The sequence below is a fragment of the Nannospalax galili genome, unplaced genomic scaffold, assembly GCF_000622305.1.
Source record: "Nannospalax galili isolate Female #2095 unplaced genomic scaffold, S.galili_v1.0 scaffold1579, whole genome shotgun sequence".
Lineage (NCBI taxonomy): Eukaryota > Metazoa > Chordata > Mammalia > Rodentia > Spalacidae > Nannospalax > Nannospalax galili.
In genome coordinates this window covers 48,064-56,811 of record NW_008342632.1, presented here as the reverse complement: position 1 = coordinate 56,811, position 8,748 = coordinate 48,064, and the positions used below count along the sequence as shown (strand labels likewise).

General features: G+C 40.9%; 1 pseudogene; it reads right to left on the bottom strand.

Annotated features, from left to right (window-relative positions):
* Positions 1–7,291: 7,291 nt before the first annotated feature.
* On the bottom strand, positions 7,292–7,474 carry LOC115071341 (annotated as a pseudogene).
* Between the last annotated feature and the right edge of the window lie 1,274 nt (positions 7,475–8,748).

Below are 8,748 nucleotides of genomic sequence, written 5' to 3'. Positions count from 1 at the left end.
CCAGTCAGCAGAGCTCTCTGGTATGTTGTTGTTGCTGCTGCTCTGCTTTGTTTTAATTTTTAAAACCTAGACCTCCTGAAGATCAGTGGGAGCACTTTTGAATTCATGTTCCTCTGAAAGGTTATGTTCGTTGCTTTAGTGTCACTGTGAACAAATACTTGACAGAAACAACTTGCAGGATGAAAGGTTTATTTTGATTCATGTTTTCAGGGGAGTTTCAGGCCCCCATGGTGGGGAGGACCATGTGCTCCGGTTCTTCACAGGACAGCTGGGCCAGGAAGCAGACAGTGTGGCAGGAGGCCAGCCCAGGCTATCACTCTCAAAAGTACACCCCCATTGACCCACATCCACCAGCCAAGCCCCACTTCTTGAAAGTTTTGCACTATCTCAAAACAGTACCATCAGTTGGGAAACAGATGTTCAAACACATGGACCTTAGGGGACATCTCATCTCCAACCCTAATAGTGACCATCCTGATTTTGGACTGAATAAATTCTGTTCTCACACTCACTGTGCCTAAACTTGGCTTTAGGCTGACATTTTTGGCGACCATAAAGGGACACCAAAGTGACCCTCCTTGTTTCCCCAGGAGCTATTTCTGGAGTCATCTTTTATGGTACCAGGAAATAACCCCATTGCATTCAGTGATTCTAAAAGCTCAGCCAAGAGGCCAGGGATGTAGCTCAGAGGTAGAGCACTCACAGGGAACACTCCACAGCTATTTGCTGGAGGAGAGGGGAGGGGAGGGGAGGGGAGAAGGGACTGGCTCAGCCAGAAACCAGTTGTATGCCCTCTCTGGATCCCAACTCTCCCAGATTTTCTGATCTTCAGCTGAGACAGGGGTCTGCTTAAGCATTTCTCTGATGCTTCTCCATTCTAAATAGAATTCCATCTTTGTGGGCATAAAGCGATGAGAGCTGTAATCCACCTTCTCTTGCAGAAAGTTCAGGTCTCAAATGAAGACAGAGATGCTTACTAGTAAAGGTCCTAAGGTTTTTGGTTTAAACAATGTAGTATACGTACTTGTGAAATGAACTTGCTTATTTGGCTTTGTGATTGGGGTCTACCTTTGATTCTGTTGACTATGAGCAGCACTCTTTAACCTGACCCCAATAAAAACAAATGAAAGCACATTTCACTCTAAAGGAAAATAATAAATGATAGTAATAATAATGCTCCTTCCAGCTCCACATAATATACTATTTTTAAGAGACTTTTGGCTCATCTGGAAGGTACACAACGTGGATGATCACTTGGAACCTCAATCACCCCACTTGCTGTAAAGTAACTGGGTTTATGAGACACAAAAAAGCAAAGTCAACTCAAAGCAAGTTTAAGGAATCCTCATCCTGAGGAGTAAAGCTCACAAGCTTACTTGAGCTAACACTCAGCCCTGGCTTAGTCACATCTCAAAGGATTTATACTTATGAGAAGGTGCTCTGCAAAGCTTGAGCTTAAAAAAGAGGCAGTCTTCTTTAAAAAATTCCCGCAGGCTTTATGTACAGCACTTGTCAGTACCTAGGAAAAGAGTCTAAGAAGGATATTAAGTGGCCAAAATGAGGAAATTCTAATTGGTATATTTGTGCATTCAATCAGAAAAACATTCAGTTTAGAAACCAAACAAAAGAAAAGGTTTGTTTTCAATGAGCTCAAATGCTTCTAAATCAACCCAAAAGAAGATGATCTCACTCAAAACAGTAAATCAAAAATGAACAGCAACTGTCCCTGAACTTAAAATTCTTTGAAGCTGTACTTCATCTGTTAGATCACAGACCCTCTAGCTGACTTTCTCTCTCTCCGAGAAATCAGGTTAACCTCCTTTGCTGTCTGTCCTTTAGGACAAAGAACTGACAGGTACCTACTGTGGCTCCGGTCTGGGTGGAAAAAGAAAAAAGCCTCTCTCCTCTCCTCTTTTCTCCCCTCCCCTCCCCTCCCCTCCCCCTCCCCCGCCTTCTTCCTCTCTCTCTCTCTCTCTCTCTCTCTCTCTCTCTCTCTCTCTCTCTCTCTCTCTCTCTCTCTCTCTCTCTCTCTCTCTCTCTCTCTCTCTCTCTCTCTCTCTCTCTCTTCCAGCTGTGCTGTGGCCTTGCAATCCATCCCCCTTACAAGATAAGTTTATAATCCTACCTGTGCCTTCCTCCATGTCTCTTGGCACACTGGCCAAGCAGACTGGATCTCATGTTAAAAGCCCACCCATCCGTCTGGAAACCTGTAAGAGTCATACATCTCTTTTGTTCTATGAATTTGAGAAGTCACTTTTTCTCTCCCTTCAGACCCCATCATGCTGCCTATGGCATGATGCTGTAGCTCTTCTAATGCCCTCCCACTTCAAGGTCCAAGCATGGCCTGATGTGGTCATGAGGCCCTCTCCTAATAAAGCTCATTCTGGGGGTGGGGGGTAATTTCATGTCAGCTCCTTTCTACACACCCACGAATATTCTCTCCTCAAGTTATAACACCTCCTGCCATTATTTCTTTGGTGGTAATCTAGTGATTGGAATTGGTGCTCTGACCACCATTAGGAATCTGGATTTGATTCCTAACCAGGGAATGCCCTCATCTGGGATGAAGATGGAATACTGTGCTTCCCTTTACACTCATCTTTGTTTTTCTTTAAAACATCATCAAGACAATCCCTTTAATCCATAGGGTTATTTTAAGGGTTTGTGGGTGGTCTTCCATTTTTGCCCCACTAGCATCATAGGAGAGAAAGAAATATCATTTAGTGGAGAACAAACCTGGGCTCTAGCAGACATTGGCTGGAGTCACTCTTTCTGTCCTCAATCCTGCCATTTTAAATTATTATTAACAGAGTCCCAAGCCATACAGGCTGGCTCTGGGTCTGAATGGTTGCTCGCATTAATAGAAAATTATATTTTACATACATATGTTGGGGCTAGAGAGATGGCTCAGCAGTTAAGAGCACTGGCTGCTCTTGCAAAGGACTGGGCTTGATTCCCAGCACCCACATGGCCGCTAACAACTATCTGTAACTCCAGTTCCAGGGGATCCAAGGCCCTTCTTCTGACCTCTGAAGGCATTGCACAACATGGGTGCACTTAGATACATGCAGGTAAAACACTCCTATGCATAAAATGAAAATAATAAAATTTTTTAAAAAAGCACGTGTGTGTATGCACGCATACATGTGTGTGTATGAATTTCTTTTTCTTTCAGTGCTAAGGATCGAAGCAAAGGTCTTGTGCACTTAGGCATATACCCTACCACTAAGCTATAGTCCCAACTCTAACTTTCAGACACTTCAGTCGGGCATTTTAAAATTCTTTACAACAGAAATTTGCGTGCAAATGAAGAACCTAAATGAAAACTATGAATTCTTTATGTTTTATGTATGTGTAAATGTATAGATCATGTTATCTCTACATGTATGTTTACACACATGCATGTGTTTATTATCTACATGGTATCAAACTGACTTAGAAATAAATGAGAAATGGAAGGAAGGAAGGAAGGAAGGAAGGAAGGAAGGAAGGAAGGAAGGAAGGACTCATAACTAAATAAAATTAATCCACATATTTTTCAAAGTTTATGTGACTTGGGAAAATCTTAAAGTCATGCTATGCCACTTAGTTAATTTTCATTAAATGTCTATGTCATCTCTAAATAGGACAAAATATCAAAATGCCAGTTATTAAGTGTAGGTTTAAAGTTTATATACTTTAACATTTTCTTTTATAAGTGTTATGTTACAAAAACAAGTATTTCTTTTATAAATTATTGTTGGCCTATGTGATGGTTTGAATGAGAATATCCCCCATAGGCATGAAGTATTTGGATGCTTTGTCCCCAGTTGATGGTGCTGTTTTGGGAGGTCCTAGAAGGTGTGGCCTTGCTGGAGGAAGCACGCCACTATGGGGGTGCGTAGAGAGTTCTTAAGCCTTCGGAATCTCCTGTTGCTCTGTTTCCTGTGCCCCTGTAATGATGTGAGAGCCTAGCTTCCACTCCTCGGCCAGCCACCTCTGCCGCCATGCCTCCCAGCCACAATGGACTCTTGCGTCTTGGAACTGTAAACTTAAATAAACTCTTCTTTCTATAAGTTGCTTTGGTCAGTATTTCTATCACAGCAACAGAAGAGTAACTAATACAGCCTACAAAGTGCTGGTTCACAATTACTGAGGCTAAATATATGTTAACTAAACATAAGAAAAACAACCTGGCCGAGGGTTTGCTCAGTGGTAGAGTGCTTCCCAATCATGCAAGTTCCCTGGATTTGAGCTCCAATATGAGGAGTGAGGGGAGGGAACAGCTTTATGTTTAAGGAACATGAGATGTACTTTATAAAGAAAGTTATGTAGAAAATTATGTGGTTTGGATAAAGAAAGTTAAAAAGAAAGGATAATTTTTATCTGAGAGAAAATTTTATGTGGTCAAAATGACAAGGAAAAAGTTGTAGGACAAAAATCGATGGTTTCAACAAACTATAGACAATTTGAGAAAGTTGTAAAAGGTTTGTGGAAGGTGATTTGTAAGAAAGCAATTTTATGTGTGATCAAATTGATTAAAATTAAAAACAATTTATAGATTAATTTTTTATATCAAGATTACACTAACAAAACTAAAATATGATCTTTGTGTTAAAGTCATCTTAGAGTATTGATTTCCTCTCAGTAAGAAAGAGTAAACAATTTTTGTTTCGTTTATCTCTTACTTTTTAGGAAAAAAACCTATAAAAAAAGATTCAATATTTTAAGATAACTTTTTGTGCTATTTTTACCTATTTATTTTTACTTTATATGTATGAATGTTTCGCGTATGTGTATGTAAGTGCACCCATGTCAACCAATACCCAAGAAGCCCAGAAGAGGGTGTTAGACTCCCCTTGAACTGAAGTTATGGACAGTTGTTAGCCACCATGTGGATGCTGGAAATGGAACCCAGGTCCTCTGCAAGAGTAGTCAGTGCTCTTAATCGCTGAGTCATCTCTCCAGTCCCAATGTGCTATTTTTAATAGGTTCCAAATCCTTATGGAATGTGAGACTTCTCAATCTTAAAGAAGTTAAGTTTTTGTTAAACCTATATAGCCTTCAGGGCTGGAGAAATGACTCAGTGGTTAAGAATACTGACTGTTTTTGCAGAAGACCCTGGTTCGAATCCCAGCGCCCACATGGCAGCTAACATGTCCGTAACTCCAGTTCCAGGGGATTCAACAGTCTGTCCTCTGCGTGCATTGCACAACAGGGGTACGCTTACATACATGCAGGCAATACACATATACACATAAAATAAAAATAATAAAATATTTAAAAAACTATGTAGCCTTCATTTACCATTGTAAACTTTTTATTGTCATTTTGATTACATAACAAGGATACTTGATCCATTGTTTTAAAATATTTTGTATTAAGGCTGGAGAGATGGCTCAGCAGTTAAGAGCACTGGTTGCTCTTGCAGAGAACCCAGAACCCACATAGCAGCTAACAATGGTCTACAACTCCAGCTCTAGGTTAGCAAGGCCACCTTCTTCTGGCCTCCATGGGCATTGCATGCACAGGTGCACATACATGCAGGCAAAACATTCATACATATAAAATTGAACAAATATATTTTTAAAATTTTTGTATTTTAAGTAAATTCCCCAAATCAAATGAAGAATTTCCTTTTGATCAAGAAGTTACTTTGGGGTTTCTAGAAGGTCCCTTGAAGTCCACAGATGCATATTAGACCTATATTTATAAAAATATGTTAATGCTTGTTCCAAAATTGTTTGAGATTCCTAGAAATTTCATATATTTTGGTATCACACATATCATTCTGTATTCTCAGTCATGCTTCTAATTATATGATTAGTATATGCTTTAGAACTAGCCAGATTTCTTTGTGAGTTATCTGCTATCAGATCTTTAGCCATGGCTAGTTTAAGCCTTGTCTATAATTAAACTGCTTTATTCTGAGTCCTCTCTTGAAGCTTCTCGCAAACAACTACATTCCCAAAGTGTATCTTCCAGAAGTTTGATAGAGAAGGCAGTGTGATAGTTAATACTGTCAACTTGACAGGATCTAGAGTCCCCTAAGAGACGAGCCTCTGGTCATACTTTTGAGGGATTGTTTACATTAGGTTAGCGGAGGTGGGAAAACCCACCCTAAATATGGGCATCACAATTCCATGGACTGAGGTCCTAGACTGTATAAAAATGAGAAGGCATACAGAGCACAGCGGTGTCACCTCCCTCTGCCTCCTGACTGTGGCTGCAATGTGATCAGTTGTCTCCTGCCTTGGGGACTTCGCCTCCATGGAGGGCTGGACCCTTGAACTCTGAGCCAAAATGAACTCACTCTCCCTTAAGTTTCTTTTTTTGGGGTTATTTTGTCACAACATCAAGTAACTAGCACTCACGGGAAAAACTGACAAAAACAGGTTTCTGATAAATTTAAGGTCACCTCATTGGACTCATAAGGCTTTTCAGAACTCAGGTGAACAAGCTAGTAGGTTAATAAGATTGTAACCAGAATCAGGTGGAACAAGGACAAACTGAGTTTGAAAAGTTATAAGTCCCTCTCACCTTTTGTTTCTGCCTAATCCACTGATTCAAATGTACAAAGACAAAAATCTGATGGGCTTGAGGATATTTCCTTCCTTTTGATATTTTGGGAGGGACATTTATTCAAATGTCTTCCCAGTCTGCCTTAACCACTTACTAAACCTCTTAGTGCATTTCAGCTCCCAGGCTCAGGAATGCTTTATTTCTCTGTGCTGGGAACTCAACCTGCTTTGCACATAGGAAGCAAACGCTCTACTGCTTAACTATACCCACAGTCCCTCAAATATGATATTTGTTTGTCTTCATGTGTGAGAAACACAGATGTCAGAGAAACAGATGAACATGTTTGTCTTTCCACAACGCAATAAATTCACAAGCTATGTAAGTTTTATTGGCTACAATTTGCCAAGTAGCCTCAATTTCCCTTGCTAGATGGCCTCTGACAAACACAAGTTCTTTGGTTCCAATCTTAACTACTAATATTAATTCTCAGATCACATGTTACATATCACTTGGTAAATATCTCTCTATATGCATGTATACGAGGCTTCAGTGGAGTTCAAGCTCAGATTGGCCTTGCTGGAGTCAGGCACCTGGGACACCAGCCTTCAGCCTGCCAATCCCTTGACACACACAGCAGGTGGCAATACCACACGTTGGTGGTGGCATTGCCATCTCAGTATCAGATGTCTTCCTTATGGGGCCCAGATGAGGGAGTGGACCCTTCCTTGGTCTGGTGTGTTTGATAAATTCTTGGGCCTGGTCTTCCTGATACACTTTGTTCTATTTTGCTTCCACTCAAACTGTACTTTCTCCCTCTAACTTCGACAAAGGATGAGAAGGAACATCACTGGCAAAACACAACTGCAGTAAAGCACCACCAGGAGCCAGCGCCATGCTCAAGAGAAAACAGTACGTCTTCTCCTGGTCTGGGGACTCTTCATATTCAGAGAAACTTCTCCAGTAACACACTCTACAAATTGCCAGGCATGGTGGTGCAAGCCTTTAATCCCTGCCCTTGAAGGGCAGAGGCAGGAGGATCTCTATGAGATCCAGGCCAGTCTGGTCCACAAAACTCTAGAAATGATCCCTGAAAGAATAGTCTCCCCCATATGATCATAATACAGCCATCTGTTCCTATGATCAAAATGTACTTTGATAAATTTATAGAGTAATACCGTTCTTATTTTTAGGGATAAGTTATTTATTAGTCTGAGCCTTGTGGGTGGTGCTGAACAGATGGCGGTGTTTGAGTGGACAAGTTCCAGAGTCATCCTGTCTCTGTGTTAGCACTCAAGATGAAGCTAAATGCTGCTTGTTAAGATGGACTCTCTCAGACACAGTCTGGAAAACCACTGTTTCACACAAAATGGAGTAACTTGGAGCAGGGCATAACTTGATCGCACCACTTGAACAGCAGCACTCCTGAGATAAACGTTTCCGTTTGTTCTTCGGGTAATTCTGCCCGTTCTGTCGTTGCTCTGTTTGAATTGCTCTTCTTCTTCTTTTTTTTTTTTTTTGCATATCCCAGTGTTTCAAAACCTAGGAGAAATGAAATTTATGGTGGCCCAGTGATTGGACATGACTTAGCAAGTCACCATACATAAGAAGCAATTTGTGGTGACTGAATGAGAAATGTCCCCCATAGGTCCAGGTACTTGTACGCTTGATCCCCAGTTGATGGCACTGTTTGGGGAGACCATGGAAAGTTTAGGACAAGGCTGGCTGGAGGAAGTACATCACTAGGAGCCGGGTTTGAGACTTTACAGCCTTACCCCGCTTCTCCCTCTCTGCTTCCTGTTTGCTGTGGAAGATGTGACCCCTCACTTCCTACTCCGACCACCGGCTGTTAGGCCTCTCCCACTTACAGATTCTCCCTCTGGAATTGTAAACCAACAGAAGTCTTCTGTAAGTTGCTTTTGGTCGTGGTATTTTATTGCAAAAACAAAAAGTAACTAACACACAAACTTTAAAATAAACAAGTAAACAGACAAACAAACCTTAAAGCTACCCATAAACTCATTGTGGTGGCACATGCTCACTTGGGAGGCCGAGGCAGGAGGATTATGAGTTCAAGACCAGCCTAGGCTACATAGCAAGACCCCTGATTCAAAAAATAAATTACTCACCAAATACAACTCACATGATTTTGACATACAACCGTGTATTGTTACAGTACCTAAATGTATAGTAGTCACAACAAATATGCAAAATAAATATGCAAAACATAAGTTTACAGGTTTATTACAT